Source organism: Bubalus kerabau, chromosome 4 (genome assembly GCF_029407905.1).
Source record: "Bubalus kerabau isolate K-KA32 ecotype Philippines breed swamp buffalo chromosome 4, PCC_UOA_SB_1v2, whole genome shotgun sequence".
Lineage (NCBI taxonomy): Eukaryota > Metazoa > Chordata > Mammalia > Artiodactyla > Bovidae > Bubalus > Bubalus kerabau.
The window spans coordinates 110,069,650-110,087,732 of record NC_073627.1 but is presented as its reverse complement, the minus strand read 5'-3'; the positions used below and the strand labels follow the sequence as shown (position 1 = coordinate 110,087,732).

General features: G+C 41.1%; 1 protein-coding gene across 2 annotated transcripts in view; it reads right to left on the bottom strand.

Annotated features, from left to right (window-relative positions):
• Positions 1 to 18,083, bottom strand: part of PIP5K1B (phosphatidylinositol-4-phosphate 5-kinase type 1 beta) — a 471,859-nt gene that overhangs the window by 437,977 nt on the left and 15,799 nt on the right. The window contains exons 1-2 of one of the 2 annotated variants that reach the window (XM_055578262.1): positions 4,445 to 4,504; positions 14 to 131 (exon numbers count right to left, since the gene is read on the bottom strand). The gene's annotated coding sequence lies outside the window, so the exon portion shown is untranslated. Of the gene's footprint in view, positions 1 to 13; positions 132 to 4,444; positions 4,505 to 18,083 lie in introns of those variants that run through there. The other variant, XM_055578263.1, reaches the window with a different exon arrangement.

Here is an 18,083-nt window from a genome sequence, read left to right as displayed (position 1 = left end):
ATTAAGTACTCACCAGGAGAGAGTGCCTTCAGTTTGCTCAACAGGGCGGGTGAGGCCATTGAAAGACTGGCCACCAGAGGGCGCACCATGACCCTGCAACAGGCTTGAGGAGGGCTGGGTTCCACATTTATCTTGAAAGAAAAGATATTAGAAACATATTACATATATTTATTTATGCTTTCTGACTAACATATGCATCCCAAATCCCAGGGAAGCCACATTCTTTTATTTTTGTGCCGTATCCATGGTTTCAGGACAAACATGCTAAGAAAAACTTTTCCCATCACTGAACAGAAAAGGAAATATGAGAGCTTGGGCTGTTTCCTTCTTCCAAAAGTCAGACCACCTTCTAAACAGTCTCTCCTTAGGCACTGAAGACATGTATAAAACTAATTCACTGAAGAAATGTCTAAAACTCTTCATAGCACATTACTCATAAATATTGGAAATTTCTCAACAATAATGAGGATGAGGCAAAATGACAATATTAATAAAATATGATTAACAGATACTTCTTATTGATTATTTACTGTTTCAGATATCATGTTAAGAGTAAATATAAATGTATGCAATCCACAGAATAAGCTTTAAATATAAGTATTATTCCTATTTTGCAAACAAGAAAACTGAGCCCCAGAGCACTTCAGTAACGTCTAAGATCACAGAATCGGAATTTAAATGGAAGTCTGTTAGATATCAAAGTCTGTGTTCCTACTCAATGAGCTCTGCGTCTTGGTGACCTCTCCTCTTTCTCTTAAAATCCCACAGTCTTAGAGAGAACAAGATGGTGGAGGAGTAGGTGAAGGTGGAGTACATCTCTCTATGGATACATCAGGAACACACCTTCAGATTCAGAAGTGCATGCAGAACACCAGCTGAGAGCAGACAGGAAGACCTGACCAGAGGAAAAGAATATATAGACCCATGCAAAACTCGGTAGGATGAAGGACTTATGGGGAAAACAAGAATGTTAGCAGGACTGGACTTGCCCTTGGTGGGTGGGGGGCCTGAAGCAGGGGTCCGATCTCCACCTCAGGGCAATTGTCTAAGTCAGAGGAGAAACATTTAAGGCTGAAGGTGAAACAGTTGATCTGTGGCAGTCTAAATGGAATGAGAAACAGATAGTCCTTGCCCCAGCCATGCATACCCTGGAGAGGGATGCAAGTTCCCTGGAAGGTGCAGCGGCTGGGAGCTGGAGTTTAGGGATTGTGGAGCAATCCCAGGGCGAGGGCTGCTGATGACTGCGGCGAGACTGATCGAGGGGAGTTGAGGGAGGAGATTGTGGTGGGAAATGCCTGTGGAGGAAAGCTGGGCAGCTATGGAAGCAAGGCAGTACTGCTGCGTCACGTGTAGGGGGCGGAGCCATCACAATAGGCTCTCTCTCCCCACATGCCAGCATCTGCAGCTGAACAACAGAGAGGCTGACCCATCAAACGCCTGACACATTGAACTACAAAGCAGGACCCCACCCAGGGTGCCCCTTTAAGTGCCTGATGTGCCAGTATACAGGGCAGGACCCCATCCAGGAGAGCCTCTCTATGTGCCGGAAGTGCCGGGGAACAACAGAGAAGGACCCCAGGCAAGGGAGCCATCTAAGTGCCTGAATGGGCGGAGCTTTGGGGAAAGACTGGCCAAAGAGGCATTCTGATTGCCAGCTACAAGAGGCTTGAAAAAAGACTCTGATAAGGCCATAACTCCTGCAGTGGAGGCAGTCCCTGTCACAGCACACTTGGCACTGCCAGGGTCCCCGCAAGCCAAGAAGCTGCGCAACCTTCACGCTCAACTCACTGTGGCAGAGCTGACACAGGCAAAAAAAAGTCTTGCGTGTATGCGTGCAGGGTAACTTCGGTTGTGTCCAACTCTTTGTGACCCTATAGACTGTGGCCGCAAGGATTCTCTGTCAGGGAGGGGGTTCTCTATGCTAGAATACTGAAGCATATTGGCCAATACTGGTTGCCATATCCTTCTAGAGCTCTATATTTCCCACTGCCCTAGCCGCCAACTCCCCTGAGTACCAGGTGCTGCCAGAACCCCTGCGACCCAAGCAGCTGCACCACCTCCACACCTGACCCTCACAGGGGCAAACCCAAGTCCTCCAGGGCAGCCTCAGCAGGAAACCCCAGTGGATGACCCACATGCCAGAGGTGGAAATAAAACCATAATTAAAACCCAGAGGCAGTGTGGCTAAGGAAGAAGACCCAAAACTTTCCCACCAGCTGTACAAGCTGTAGATTAAATCTACATAACCAACTAGGCAGACTCTGTGTCTATGGAATATATAAAAGGTAACTGAGAGCTCCCACAAAAGAAAACACACTAATTCTGATAGCTGTGGACATTGGAGGCAAGAACACAGAGGAATAAGACCAGTTAGAATCTGAGCTGCCCCACAGCAGGTCCAGAGATCAGCACAATGTTGGAGTGCATCCTAGGGAGGTGAGGTGGACTGTGACTCCCAGTGAGGGAAAGAACTCTGACAGCAGTGAAACAAGAAAAACATTTATTATTCTTACGTTTTGACTTGTTCTGTAGATTTTTTTGGATTTTTTTTCTTTTTCTTTTTCCTTTTTTACCCCCCTCTGTTGTAGTTGTCGATTTTACTGGCACTATGAAATCTAATTAAGCTTTTGAGCTTTTATTTTTTCTCAGTCGCATTTTTTATTGTTATAAACCTCTGCCTTTACATTAGGCTTTTTGTAACCTCTGCCTTTACATTGGGCTTTTGCAGTTCTGTGGAGTTTTCCCTTTTTTTCTCTTTTTTTAATTTTAATTTTTAAACCTATTATTTTTTTCTACATTTATCCCTTTGTTTGCTTTTCCTACTGTTCTTTTCCCCTTGAGGTTAATCTTTAATGTATGTAAATCTTCTTTATCTACCTCTATTTAACTCTGCATAAGGCAAACCACTTCAGTATTCTTGCCTTGAGAACCCCATGAACAGTATGAAAAGGCAAAATGATAGGATACTGAAAGAGGAATTCCCCAGGTCAGTAGGTGCCCAATATGCTACTGGAGATCAGTGGGGAAATAACTCCAGAAAGAATGAAGGGATGGAGCCAAAGCAAAAACAATACCCAGCTGTGGATGTGACTGGTGATAGAAGCAAGGTCCGATGCTGTAAAGAGCAATATTGCATAGGAACCTGGAATGTCAGGTCCATCAATCAAGGCAAATTGGAAGTGGTCAAACAAGAGATGGCAAGAGTGAATGTCGACATTCTAGGAATCAGCGAACTGAAATGGACTGGAATGGGTGAATTTAACTCAGATGACCATTATATCTACTATTGTGGGCAGGAATCCCTCAGAAGAAATGGAGTAGCCATCATGGTCAACAAAAGAGTCCGAAATGCACTACTTGGATGCAATCTCAAAAAGGACAGAATGATCTCTGTTCATTTCCAAGGCAAACCATTCAATATCATAGTAATCCAAGTCTATGCCCCAACCAGTAACACTGAAGAAGCTGAAGTTGAACGGTTCTATGAAGACCTACAAGACCTTTTAGAACTAACACCCAAAAAAGATGTCCTTTTCATTTAGGGGACTGTAATGCAAAAGTAGGAAGTCAAGAAACACCTGGCAATAACAAGAATAACAGGCAAATTTGGCCTTGGAATATGGAGTGAAGCAGGGAAAAGGCTAATAGACTTTTGCCAAGAAAATGCACTGGTCATAGCAAACACCCTCTTCCAACAACACAAGAGAAGACTCTACACATGGACATCACCAGATGGTCAACACCGAAATCAGATTGATTATATTCTTTGCAGCCAAAGATGGAGAAGCTCTATACAGTCAACAAAAACAAGACCAGGAGCTGACTGTGGCTCAGATCATGAACTCCTTATTGCCAAATTCAGACTTAAATTGAAGAAAGTAGGGAAAACCACTAGACCATTCAGGCATGACCTAAATCAAATCCCTTATGATTATACAGTGGAAGTGAGAAATAGATTTAAGGGCCTAGATCTGATAGATAGAGTGCCTGATGAACTATGGAATGAGGTTTGTGACATTGTACAAGAGACAGGGATCAAGACCATCCCCATGGAAAAGAAATGCAAAAAAGCAAAATGGCTGTCTGGGGAGGCCTTGCAAAAGCTGTGAAAAGAAGAGAAGCGAAAAGCAAAGGAGAAAAGGAAAGATATAAGCATCTGAATGCAGAGTTCCAAAGAATAGCAAGAAGAGATAAGAAAGCCTTCCTCAGTGATCAGTGCAAAGAAATAGAGGAAAACAACAGAATGGGAAAGACTAGAGATCTCTTCAAGAAAATTAGAGATATCAAGGGAACATTTCATGCAAAGATGGGCTCGATAAAGGACAGAAATGGTATGGACCTAACAGAAGCAGAAGATATTAAGAAGAGGTGGCAAGAATACACAGAAGAACTGTACAAAAAAGATCTTCACGACCCAGATAATCACAATGGTGTGATCACTGACCTAGAGCCAGAAATCCTGGAATGTGAAGTCTTTTAATTTCATGGGCGCAGTCATCATCTGCAGTGAACAAACAAACAAAAACTCAAAACTCAGCTCAAATCTCACCCTATACAAAGCTTATACAAACCACTGTACCAAACTTAGGAGGGCAGAAACCAAAAGAAAGAAAGAATTCAACCTTGAATCCTGGGAAACTGGTAAGTCACTTCAGTCGTGTCCGACTCTGTGCGACCCCATAGACGGCAGCCCACCAGGCTCTCCTGTGCCTGGGATTTTCCAGGCAAGAATACTGGCTGGGTTGCCATTTCCTTCTCCAATGCATGAAAGTGAAAAGGGAAAGTGAAGTCGCTAGTCATGTCCGACTCTTAGCAACCCCATGGACTGCAGCCTACCAGGCTCCTCCATCCATGGGATTTTTCCAGGCAAGAGTACCAGAGTGGGGTGCCATTGCCTTCTCGGAATCCTGGGAAAATAGACCTCAAACACAATAAGTTAAAAAAAAAATAGAAAAGACAGAGAAATACTATACAAATGAAGTAACAAACTAGAAACACAGAAGGCCAAATAAATGAAGAGGAAATAGGCAAATTACCTGAAAAAGAATTCAGAATAATGATTGTAAAGATGATCAAAAATCTTGAAAACAAAACGGAGAAAATGCAAGAATGAATTAACAAAAGACCTAGAAGAATTAAAGAATAAACATACAAAGACAAACAACACAATTACTAAAATTAAAAATACTCTAGAAGGAATCAATAGCAGAATATCTGAAGCAGAATGAATCAGTGAGCTGGAAGATAAAATGGTGGAAATAACTTCTGAAGAACAGAATAAAGTAAAAAGAATGAAAAGAACTGAAGATAGTCTCAGAGACCTCTGGGACAATATCAAACACACCAACATTAGAATTATAGAGGTCCCAGAAGAAGTAGAGAAAAAAAGTGTATGAGAAAATTTTAAAGAGATTATAGTTGAAAATTTCCCCAACATGGAAAAGGAAATAGTTAATCAAGTCCAAGAGGCCCAAAGAGTCCCATACAGGATAAACCCAAGGCGAAACATGCCAAGACACATAATAATCAAACTAACAAAGACTAAACACAAAGAAAGAATATTAAAAGCAGCAAGGGAGAAGCAATAAATAACATACAAGGGAAACCCCATATACTTATCAGCCGATCTTTCAGCAGAAATTCTGCAGGCCAGAAGGGGATGGCAGGATATATTTAAAGTACTGAAAGGGAAAAATCTACAATCAAGATTACTGTACCCAGCAAGGATGTCTTTCAAAATTGATGCAGAAATGAAAAGCTTTTCTTTTTTTATTTTATTTTATTTTTTTAATATTTTATTTAACTTTACAATATTGTGTTGGTTTTGCCATATTTAACTTAAAGTAAAAGTTAAGAGAATTCAGTACCACCAAACCAGCTTTATGACAAATGTTAAAGGGATTTACATAGTCGAGAAATACAAGAGAAAAAAAAAGATCAACAAAATCAACCCCAACAATTTAAAAAAATGGCAATAGGAACATATATATCAATAATTACTTTAAATGTAAATGGATTAAATGCTCCAACTAAAAGACACAGACTGGCTGGATGGATACAGAAACAAGACCCATATATATACTGTCTACAAGAAACCCACTTCAGACCTAAAGACACATATAGACTGAAAGTGAGAGGATGGAAAAATATATCCCATGCAAATGGGGAAGCAAAAGAAAGCTGGAGTAGTAATCTTCATATCAGACAAAATAGACCTTGAAATAAAGAATATTACAAGAGATAAGGAAGGACGCTACATAATGATCAAGGAATCGATCCAAGAGGAAGACATAACAATTGTCAATATCTATGCACCCAACATAGGAGCCCCTCAATACATAAGACAAACACTAACAGACATAAAAGGAGAAATTAACAGTTACACAATAATAGTAGGAGACCTTACCACCCACTCATATCAATGGACAGATCATCAAAATAGAAAATTAATGAGCAAACACAGTCTTAAATGATAAATTTGATGAGATGGATCTCATGATATCTTCAGGACATTCCATCCAAATGCAAAAGAATAAACCTTTTCTCAAGTGCACATAAAACATTCTCCAAGATAGACCACATCTTGGGTCACAAATCAAACCTCAGTAAATTTAAGAAAATTGAAATTATATCAAGCATGTTCTCCAACCACAACACTATGAGACTAGATATCAATTACAAGAAAAAAACTAAGAAACACAAACACATGGAGATTAAATAACATGTTTCTAAATAACCAACATGTTACTGAATAAATCAAAAGGGAAATCAAAAACATTTCTAGAAACAAATGACAATGAAAACACAACTCAAAGCCTATGGGATGCAGCAAAAGCAGTTCTAAAAGGGAAGTTTATAGCAATATAATCCTATGTCAAGAAACAAGAAAAATGTCAAATAGACAACCTAACTTTATACCTAAAACAACTGGAAAAAGAAGAACAAAAAAACACCAAAATTAGTAGAAGGAAAAAAATAATAATTATCCCAGCAGAGATAAATGAAAAAGAAATGAAAGAAACAATAGTAAATATCAATAAAACTAAAAGCTGGTTCTTTGAGAAGATAAACAAAATTGACAAGCCTTTAGCCAGACTCATCAAGAAAAAAAGAGAGAAGAATCAAATCAACAAAATTAGAAATGAAAACGTTTGCAACAGACAATGCAGAAATACAAAGGATTATCATAAACAACAATATGGCAATAAAATGGAAAACCTTGAAGAAATGGACCCATTCTTACAAAAGTTCTATCTTCCAAGACTGAACCAGGAAGAAATAGAAATTATGAACAACCTAATTACAAGCCTGAAATTGAAGCTGTGATAAAAAATCTCCCCCCCACCCCCAAAAAAAAGCTCAGGAGCAGATGGCTTCACAGGAGAATTCTATCAAACATTTAGAAAAGAGCTAATGCCTATCCTTCTAAAACTCTTTCAAAAATTGCAGAGGAAGGAACACTTCCAAACTCATTCTACAAGGCCACCATCACCCTGATACCAAAACCAGACAAAGACAACACAAAAAAAGAAAACTACAGGCCAATATCACTGATGAACATAGATCCAAAAATCCTCAACAAAATTTTAGCAAACGGAATTCAGCAACCCTAACCCTAACCCTAACCCTAACCCTAACATCAAAAAGCTCATACACCATGAGCAAGTTGGTTTGATTCCAGGAATGCAAGGATTCTTCAATATACACAAATCAATCAATGTGATACACCATATTAACAAGTTGAAAGATAAAAACCATATGATAATCTCAATAGATGCAGAAAAAGCCTTTGACAAAATTCAGCAGCCATTTATGATTAAAACTCTTCAAAAAATGGGCATAGAAGGAACCTACCTCAACATAGTAAAGGCCATATGTGATAAGCCTATAGCAAACATTCTTTCAGTAAAAAACTGAAAGCATTCCCCCTAAGATCAGGAACAAGACAAGGGTGTCCACTTTCACCACTATTATTCAACATAGTTCTGGAAGTCCTAGCTACAGCAATCAGAGAAGAAAAAGAAATAAAAGGAATCCAGATTGGAAAAGAAGAGTAAAGCTCTCATTGTTTGCAGATGACATGATACTGTACATAGAAAACTCTAAAGATAATATCAGAAAATTACTAGAGCTAATCAGTGAATTTAGCAAAGTTGCAGGATACAAAAATCAATACACAGAAATCACTTGGATTTCTATATACTAACAATAAAAAATGATAAATAGAAATTAAGGAATCAATCCCATTCACCATTGCAACAAAAAGAATTAAATATCTAGGAATAAACTTACCTAAAGAGACAAAAGAACTGTATACAGAAAATTATAAGACACTAATGAAAGAAATCAAAGATGACATAAACAGATGGAGAGATATTCCATGTTCCTGGGTAGGAAGAATCAATATTGTGAAAATGACTATACTACCAAATGCAATCTACATATTCAGTGCAATCCCTATCCAATGGCATTTTTCACAGAACTAGAATAAAAAATTTCACATTTCATATGGAAACACAAAAGACCCCGAATAGCCAAAGCAGTCTTGAGAAAGAAGAATGGAGCTGGAGGAATCAACCTTGCTGACTTCAGATTATACTACAAGGCTACAGTCATCAAGACAGTATGGTACTGGCAAAAAACGGAAATAGAGACCAATGGAACAAGATAGAAAGCCCAGAAATAAACCCATGCACCTATAGGTACTTATTTTTGACAAAGGAGGCAAGAATATACAATGGGGCAAAGACAGCCTCTTCAATAGATGGTGCTGGGAAAACTGGACAGCCACATGTAAAAGAATGAATTTAAAACACTTTCTAACACCAAACACAAAGATAAACTCAAAATGGATCAAAGACCTAAATGTAAGACCAGAAACTATAAAACTCTTAGAGGAAAACATAGGCAGAACACTCGATGACATAAATCAAAGCAAGATCCTCTATGACCCACCTCCTAGAGTAATGGAAATAAAAACAAAAGTAAACAGGTGGGACCTGATTAAAGTTAAAAGCTTTTGCATATCAAAGGAAACTATAAACCAGGTGGAAAGACAACCCTCAGAATGGAAGAAAATAATAGCAAATGAAATAACTGACAAAGGATTAATTTCCAAAATATACAAGCAGCTCATACAACTCAACACAGAAAAACAAACAACCCAATCAAAAAGTGGGAAGAAGACCTAAACAGACTTTTCTCCAAACAAGATATACAGGTGGCTAACAAACACATGAAAAGTTGCTCAACATCACTCATTATTAGAGAAATGAAAATCAAAACTACAATGAGATATCACCTCACACCAGTCAGAATGGCCATCATCAAAAAGTCTACAAACAATAAATTCTGGAGAGGGTATGGAGAAAAGGGAATGCTTTTGCACTGTTGGTGGGAATGTAAATTGATATAGCCACTATGGAAGACAGTATGAAGATGCCTTAAAAAGCTAGGAATAAAACCACCATATGACTCAGCAATCCCACTCCTAGGCAGATACCCTGAGCAGACCAAAATTGGACACATGTATCCCATTATTCATTGCAGCACTATTTACAAGAGCTAGAACACTGAAGCAACCTAGATGTCCATCGACAGATGAATGGATAGAGAAGTTGTGGTGCATATACACAATGGAATATTACTCAGTCATAAAAAGGAATGTGTTTGAGTCAGTTCTGATGAGGTTGGATGAACCTAGAACCTATTATACAGAGTGAAGTGAGTCAGAAAGAGAAAGATAAATATCATATCCTAATGCATATATAGGGAACTAGAAAAACAGTACTGAAGAATTTATTTATAGGGCAGCAGTGGAGAAACAGACATAGAGAATAGACTTATGGACATGGGCAGAGGGGAGGAGAGGGTGAGATGTGTGGAACGAGTAACATGGAAACTTACATTACCATATGCAAAATAGATAGTCAGCGAGAATTTGCTGTATGGCTCAGCAAAATCAAACAGGGGCTCTGTATCAATCTAGAGGGATGGGATGGGATGGGATATGGGAGGGAGGTTCAAAAGGGGAGGGAATATGTGTATACCTATGGTTGATTCATGTTGAAGCTTGATAGAAAACAACAAAATTCTGTAAAACAATTATTCTTCAATAAAAAATAAATTAAAAAAAAATCCCACAGTCTCCATTTCGGGACGTTCCCTCTTTCCTTTCTTCGTCTCATGAGTACATTTACAAGACCAGGTATGACTGCAGCAGACATCTACTGTACTCTAGATCCAAACTGCCCCACTGTTCCCTGGAGCTTCCCTTCTACTCCTAATCAAAAGTAGACAGCCCTGTGTCTCATTCCCACAGGGCCACTGTTTCATGCCTAAGTACGTTTTGTGCCTGGTAGTCAGGCAGTCAGCAAATATTATTGAACTTCTTGTGCCAGGCCAGTATGGTTCCCACACATGGGGCTCAGTAAACGCCTGTTGGATGGGTGGATGGATGGATGGATGAATACTAACACACAGTTAGTGACAAAAGAGGAAGTTTCGGGTCGAGGACAGAAGATGAGTTCTGGAATCAACAAGAGTGCAATTTTGGCTCTATCATTTGAGTGGTTCTTAAGTACTAAGTATTAGCCAAATATTTCTGTGTATGTTCATTTCAGGCACTTTTTAGTTCTATCCCACACTGCTTAGGTATTTCCAAATTCCCAGAAGGCATTAGTCTTTGAGATTTGGGAGTAAGAGACCAGGACTTCCAGGCATTCTCAGGAATTCTTAAATCATGAATTATTCCATATTTTTCATGACATTCAATTTACATGTATCTAAATAATAATAGGTAGCCATAATAATGAACATCAAATCATTTTTCAAAGATAGGATTAAACTGCCAGAGGTTTTCTGTAAAATAATAATAATAATAATAAAAGCATGGTTTATTATTGTTATGGATCAATCTCTTGTGACAAGATGATGTATTTCAATAACATGCACCAATAATCTCTTCTTTATATAGACATTTGATAATAAAAATACTAAAAGAAGGAGATAGTAGCACAAGATAAGTATCCAAGAAAATTATTATAAAAATGGAATATCAGATCAGATCAGATCAGTTGCTCAGTCGTGTCCAACTCTTTGTGACCCCATGAATCGCAGCACGCCAGGCCTCCCTGTCCATCACCAACTCCCGGAGTTCACTCAGACTCACGCCCATGGAGTCGGTGATGCCATCCAGCCATCTCATCCTCTGTCGTCCCCTTCTCCTCCTGGCCCCAATCCCTCCCAGCATCAAAGTCTTTTCCAATGAGTCAACTCTTCGCACGAGGTGGCCAAAGTACTGGAGTTTCAGCTTTAGCATCATTCCTTCCAAAGAAATCCCAGGGCTGATCTCCTTCAGAATGGACTGGTTGGATCTCCTTGCAGTCCAAGGGACTCTCAAGAGTCTTCTCCAACACCACAGTTCAAAAGCATCAATTCTTTGGCGCTCAGCCTTCTTCACAGTCCAACTCTCACATCCATACATGACCACTGGAAAAACCATAGCCTTGACTAGACGGACCTTTGTTGGCAAAGTAATGTCTCTGCTCTTGAATATGCTATCTAGGTTGGTCATAACTTTCCTTCCAAGGAGTAAGCGTCTTTTAATTTCATGGCTGCACTCACCATCTGCAGTGATTTTGGAGCCCCGAAAAATAAAGTCTGACACTGTTTCCACTGTTTCCCCATCTATTTCCCATGAAGTGGTGGGACCGGATGCCATGATCTTCGTTTTCTGAATGTTGAGCTTTAAGCCAACTTTTTCACTCTCCACTTTCACTTTCATCAAGAGGCTTTTTAGTTCCTCTTCACTTTCTGCCATAAGGGTGGTGTCATCTGCATATCTGAGGTTATTGATATTTCTCCCGGAAATCTTGATTCCAGCTTGTGTTTCTTTCAGTCCAGCATTTCTCACGATGTACTCTGCATATAAGTTAAATAAACAGGGTGACAATATACAGCCTTGACGAACTCCTTTTCCTATTTGGAACCAGTCTGTTGTTCCATGTCCAGTTCTAACTGTTGCTTCCTGACCTGCGTACAAATTTCTCAAGAGGCAGATCAGGTGGTCTGGTATTCCCGTCTCTTTCAGAATTTTCCAGAAAAGCATCTATTTCTGCTTTATTGACTATGCCAAAGCCTTTGACTGTGTGGATCACAATAAACTGTGGAAAAATGTAATATAAGCCAGCACATATTTCTATAAGGTATTATTATTAAAATGAAAATTTAGAACACACAGAACATTGTCTAACCAATTTTCCTTTATGCCTTGACAGTTGCCCAGTTGTTAGGAGAGCATCCAAAAGCAATTCAAGTCAAACGCTAGAGTACATATTGCTTTGTATAAGTTCATTTCCTTTTCTACTGATGAAAATTTAAAATTATTTGTCTCTTCTGCTTGCCCTGGTTTTGCTTTTGCTGTTGAAATTGATATTGCTTTTGCTAATTCAGATTTCTGTTCATTTTCTGATTTCCTATCAGAGTGTTCCACAACAATTGTTGCATCATCTGCTCTTTGCATTTCTTTTGGCTAAAGTATTTACAAAGAATTGTAGCCTAGAGGGAATATTCAACCACTGGAAAACACCAGTGAATGTTACTGTTGTTTAGTTGCTAAGTTGTGTCCGACTCTTTTGAGACCCCATGGACTGGGGCCAGCCAGGCTCCTCTGTCCATGGGATTTCCCAGGCAAGAATACTGGAGGGGGATGCCATTTTCTTCTTAAGGGGGTCTTCCCCACCCGGGGATTTAACCTGTGTCTCCTGCACTAGGAGGCAGGTTCTTTACTGCTGAGCCACAGGGGTTATGTCCAAACAACATCAAACTCAGATCTGCTGCTGCTACTGCTGCTAAGTCACTTCAGTCGTGTCCGACTCTGTGCAACCGCATAGATGGCAGCCCACCAGGCTCCCCCAACCCTGGGATTCTCCAGGCAAGAACACTGGAGTGGATTGCCATTTCCTTCTCCAATGCATCAAAGTGAAAAGTGAAAGTGAAGTTGCTCAGTCATGTCTGACTCCTCAAGACCCCATGGCTGCAGCCCACCAGCCTCCTCTGTCCATGGGATTTTCCAGGCAAGAGTACTGGAGTGGGCTGCCATTGCCTTCTCCGATACAGCAAAGTTAATAGCACTAAAGAGGAACATGTGCTGAATGTTTACAAAACGTACTTCTTAGAACACCACTCAAAGGATTCTTATGAAATATATGAAGCACACAATTTATTGATATTTATATGAAAGAATGGCTCACCCAGCAGCAAGGGCCATGAACACACACTTAAAACATAGCAAAAGCTTCCAGCAAGGCTGCCTGATCAGATGACCTTGGCTTCTGGGGTGTTCCTCTTCCTGTTCCTGGAAAAATCAGGCCTAACCTTCGATTCTGCACAAAAGCATTTCTTGGTCTTGCTTTCAACTTGACATGAGTGAATCACTTGAACCAGTTGATTCTTCATGGTTTAACACTTTTAGAGGAATCATAACATTTTCACATTTTCCCCATTTCTTGACTGAGTTTTACCGGGACTTGGGATTTGGAAAAACATATACATTTCTAGAAAAATACCCAGAAGGCATTTCACCATGAAAATAGTACCACTGCCTTTAAAAGTGAGGGGTAGCACGTGGCAGGCTTTCATCAGTGGAACATGTTACTTCCAGGCAGAAACAGAATCATGATGAGATTTGCCACGTTCCTTCTGCTGCACTAATCATGGAAACACATGTTGAATTAGAACCTCCAGAACCAGGGTCTCTGAGTGACTAAGATAAGCAGAGCCCACGACACTCATGTGATATCCATGGGAAACTTTGATGAGATTTGTGCTTGTCACTACAGCATAAGCAAAACCTACAGTGACATCTCTCATGTGTTGGGTAAATTACTTACCTCCTCTGAATCTTAGTTCCCTTATTTAAAAAGAGAAGTTTCTATTTCAGGGTTTTATTTTTGGTTTTGCTGCTGCTGCTGCTAAGTCGCTTCAGTCATGCCCGATTCTGTGTGACCTCATAGACGGCAGCCCACCAGGCTCCCCCGTCCCTGGGATTCTCCAGGCAAGAACTCTGGAGTGGGTTGCCATTTCCTTCTCCAATGCATGAAAGTGAAAAGCGAAAGTGAAGTCGCTCAGTCGTGTCTGACTCTTAGCGACCTCATGGACTGCAGCCTACCAGGCTCCTCCATCCATGGGATTTTCCAGGCAAGAGTACTGGAGTGGGTTGCCATTGCCTTCTCCATTATTTTTGGTTTTGGTAAGGACTAAATAAGATAAGTACATGGAAACCACGTAATACAAAGTCCCATATCTGGTAGATTCTCAACATATGGTTTCCGTGTAAAGGCATAAAAAGAATATCCTAGGAATTGCTCACATAAAAAAAAGTTGAAGTCCAAGTGGCATCAGACTTCCAAAGAGCAATGCCTTCAAAATTAGGAAAAGTCTTTACCCAGACAAACTATCAAATATGGATAAGGGTAGAATACAGGTCATGTGCATGACATATTTTGCAGCCCATGGGCCCTTCCACAGAAGTTACTCCATCCAAAGGAGTGAGTTATTCACCCAAGAAGAATACACAGGGTTAGGAAACAGAGCAATCCAACCTGAGATCAAGGGAATCTGTTGAAAGGGCTTTGAGGCAGGAGGGCAGGGCTGTGGGGGAGCCCTGCCCAGGAACAATATTAAACTGGTAGGAGACTTAATGTATTTGGAAAACAGTGCCAGAGGGCAGCAAGTTTGAGAAGAATTAATGACAGTACCTGGATAACCGAGGACATAAAAAATATAAGGCAAGGGAATTCCCTAGTGGTCCAGTGGTTAAGACTCTGTGCTTCTCACTGCATGGGGCTGAGGGTTTGTTTGATCCCTGGCTGGGCAATTAAGATCCAGCATGCCTTGTGGTATGGTCAAAAAATGTTTCTAATTCAAAAACATAAAAATATAAGGCAATTGTTAACTCTAAGATCGAGAAAATGTTGAAAAAAGGAAATCATAATTATTAGTTGACTTGGCAGGCAAGAATATTGACATGGTTGCAATAATTTTTTATGTTGATGACTGCTCTAATCAGAAAGTTTAAAGTAACTGCCAGACATGGTGGAACAGGGGAGGAAAAGTCAGGGAAGTGTTAAATCTGCATCTTGCAAAATGGGAAATCAGTAGATGATGCCTGAATTTGGTAAACCAAGAAATCAGTATCAGCCGATTATTTAAAAACATGGAGACACGTGCTGGATGAAGCGCATGAGAGATTTGGAAGTGGTTACTTCTGAGGAGCTGTATTCAAGGGTGGAGACCACTGCGGGCAACAGCTGCCAGCAAGGCTGCCTGACCAGATGGTCTTGGTCTCTGGGGTGTGTCCCTGTCCTGGTTCCTGGAAATATCAACCTTGACCTTTGACATCCGCACTTTAACAGCAACCTTAACATCAGCACTTCTGGGTTTTGCTTTCAACTGGACATGAGTAAATCCTGTGAACCAATAACATCTCTATATTGATTTCATGGTTTGTGTTTCCAGTTACAGTTGGGTAGCACTGTTTGACTCTATTTCGGAGCAGTATGTGTCCATATTTTAAAGATTACATTACTATTTAAAAACTAATGAATATTAATATCAACATGAAGCCCTGAGTTCCAGTCCTGGATCAACCACACCAGCAAGTTTTGTGACTTGGATTAAGCCCCCTGGGGGTCCCCTCTCAGTTTCCCCATTTGTAGGTGGGAAGTTTGAACTTGTTACCTACAATCCCTAAAATCTCAAATGTGCTGTCATCAAAACATGAATTTGTAGAATACCTTGTAAAACCTGTAAAAAAAAAAAAAAGTCACTCCTTATTTTCACAAGCACAATTCTTTTTCATAGATAAAATACTAAAACACAGCAAAACATTTTAGGTTAAAAAAAAGGAAAGAAGTACCAAGACTCTGACATACTGGCCCTGTTTTGTCATGGATCATGTTTAATAGCCTAGCAAGCTTTGTAAAAGATCCATTTTCAGTCTATGCAATATGGATAAATAAATACGACCTTGAGAGTTCTCATTTGCACATGCCACATTTTTCCCCTCAGGACAGTTTCAATAGTTATTGAACCAGAATTTAGTGTCCAGATAAGCCACTAAGAATAATCTTCCCCTTGGAGAGATCCCTAGTGCTTCTTGCAGGCATAAGATGTCTTGGGTGGAACTAATGAAGCAGATGGTTCAGAAATTTTCACTGGAGAGAATTTCTTCTCCACCTCCCCTCAGGCTCCCATGAACTGGTTCCCTTGCTGTGCTAAGCTCCTGAACAAGGAGCAGCAGAAAGCTCAACATTTCCAGAGGAAAGATAAATCGAAGTCAGCTACTCCCAGACAGAGGATTCACCCCAGTGTCTGCCTCCCACTCCTTTTTCTTTACTCCCTCTCTGCTGCTTTCCTTCTAGCCGCCCACATCATCCTTCACAGAGATGTAAGGTTCTGGTGACCTGAACTTACTTTCTCTCTTTGTCCCTCGGGCACAACTTGTTCTTTTCCAGAGTCAGAGCTCACTTCCCCAGCACCAGGTGGTCTGACTGTGAGCAGATGAAGGGAGCTGGGTATAATTAAAAAAAAAAAAATTCTTTTTTTGGAGGGGCAACAGTAAGCCCCTGTTATCAGCCTCCATTAAAACTTGGATTCAAAGAAGTGAATTTGACAGCTCCAAACTCCCAGCTGTGGGGTCCTCGATTAATTTCCATGCTCCAAGTCCAAGGTGAGGGAGAGAGGGGTCTCTTGGGCAAGCATCAGAGGTCCGTTCACACTCAGCTGCTTCTCCCCCAGCTTCTCCTCTTGGTTATGTGGACATGCGGTCTGTCACACCCTGCATATGCCAGCTCACTGAGTGCCTTAGACAGCCATATGCCTATTTTACAGGTGATGAAACTGAGGCACAGGAAGGGGAAGCAGTTTGCCTAAATTTGGAGTCAGATAGGAACTACCGTGCTTAGTCGCTCGGTTGTGTCCGACTCTGCAACCCCATCAACTATAGTCTGCCAGGCTCCTCTGTCCATGGGGATTCTCCAGGCAAGAATACTGGAGAAGGTTGCCATTTCCTCCTCCAGGGGATCTTCCCAACCCACGGATTGAACCCAGGTTTTCCACATTGCAGGTGGATTCTTTACCATCCGCGCTACCAGGGAAGTCCATGAATACTGGAGTGGGTAGCTTATCCTTCCTCCAGGGGATCTTCATGACCCAGGAATCGAACTGGAGTCTCCTGCATGGCAGGCAGATTCTTTACGAACTGAGCTACTGGGGAAGTTGCATTACTCCAAAATCAGTGTCTTTTCCTCTTGGGCTGCCTCTCTATCTTCCTGACGGAACCACCTTGCCCTGATCTCCCAAGACCAGGCTGGAGAGAGAGACTGAGTCGGATGCAGGGACCACATTTGGCTGGGTTTGACATGTGCTCAGAGTTTTGGTGACTAAATATAGACAGCCATGAAATGTCTTGGCTATTGACTGTCTTCCCTCAGTTTTGGTCAGGTCAGGCCATTCTTGGTTTCCTTCATCCCTTTGAATCCCAAGTAAAGACTGAGAAATGGTCATGGGTGACTCTTAGGACACACTAGAATTCCACTCTGACTTGGCCACAACATCAGTGAGCTTATGGGTCAAGCTCTTGGACATTGTCTGGGGGCACAGAGTGGCCTTACTGCCCTTCTTTTTCATGCCTTTCATTTCCATTCCTCCACCCCTGTCTTCTGGCTTGTGGTGGGTGGGGAGGGGCAAGGGTCTCTGTGTAACCCTGTTCCGTAGTCTGGTCTACAGCACCCAAGGACTGGCTTAGAATCTGCTGTCCATCCCTCTGGGAAAACAACTACCAGACATAGTCTCGCAGGCAGCAGGGGAGCCCCTCAGGCAGTAGGGGAGCCCCGCAGGCAGTGGGGGAGCCCTTCAGGCAGCGGGGGAGCCCCTCAGGCAGCAGGGGGAGCCCCTCAGGCAGAGGTGCTGAAATCCCTGTGGGGCCTCCAGGTCCCAGAGAGTCATGTAGACTCAAAGGCCCTTCCAACCACCACCGAACGCCCTAGCTTGGATCTTACATAATTACTCTTAAAATAGAC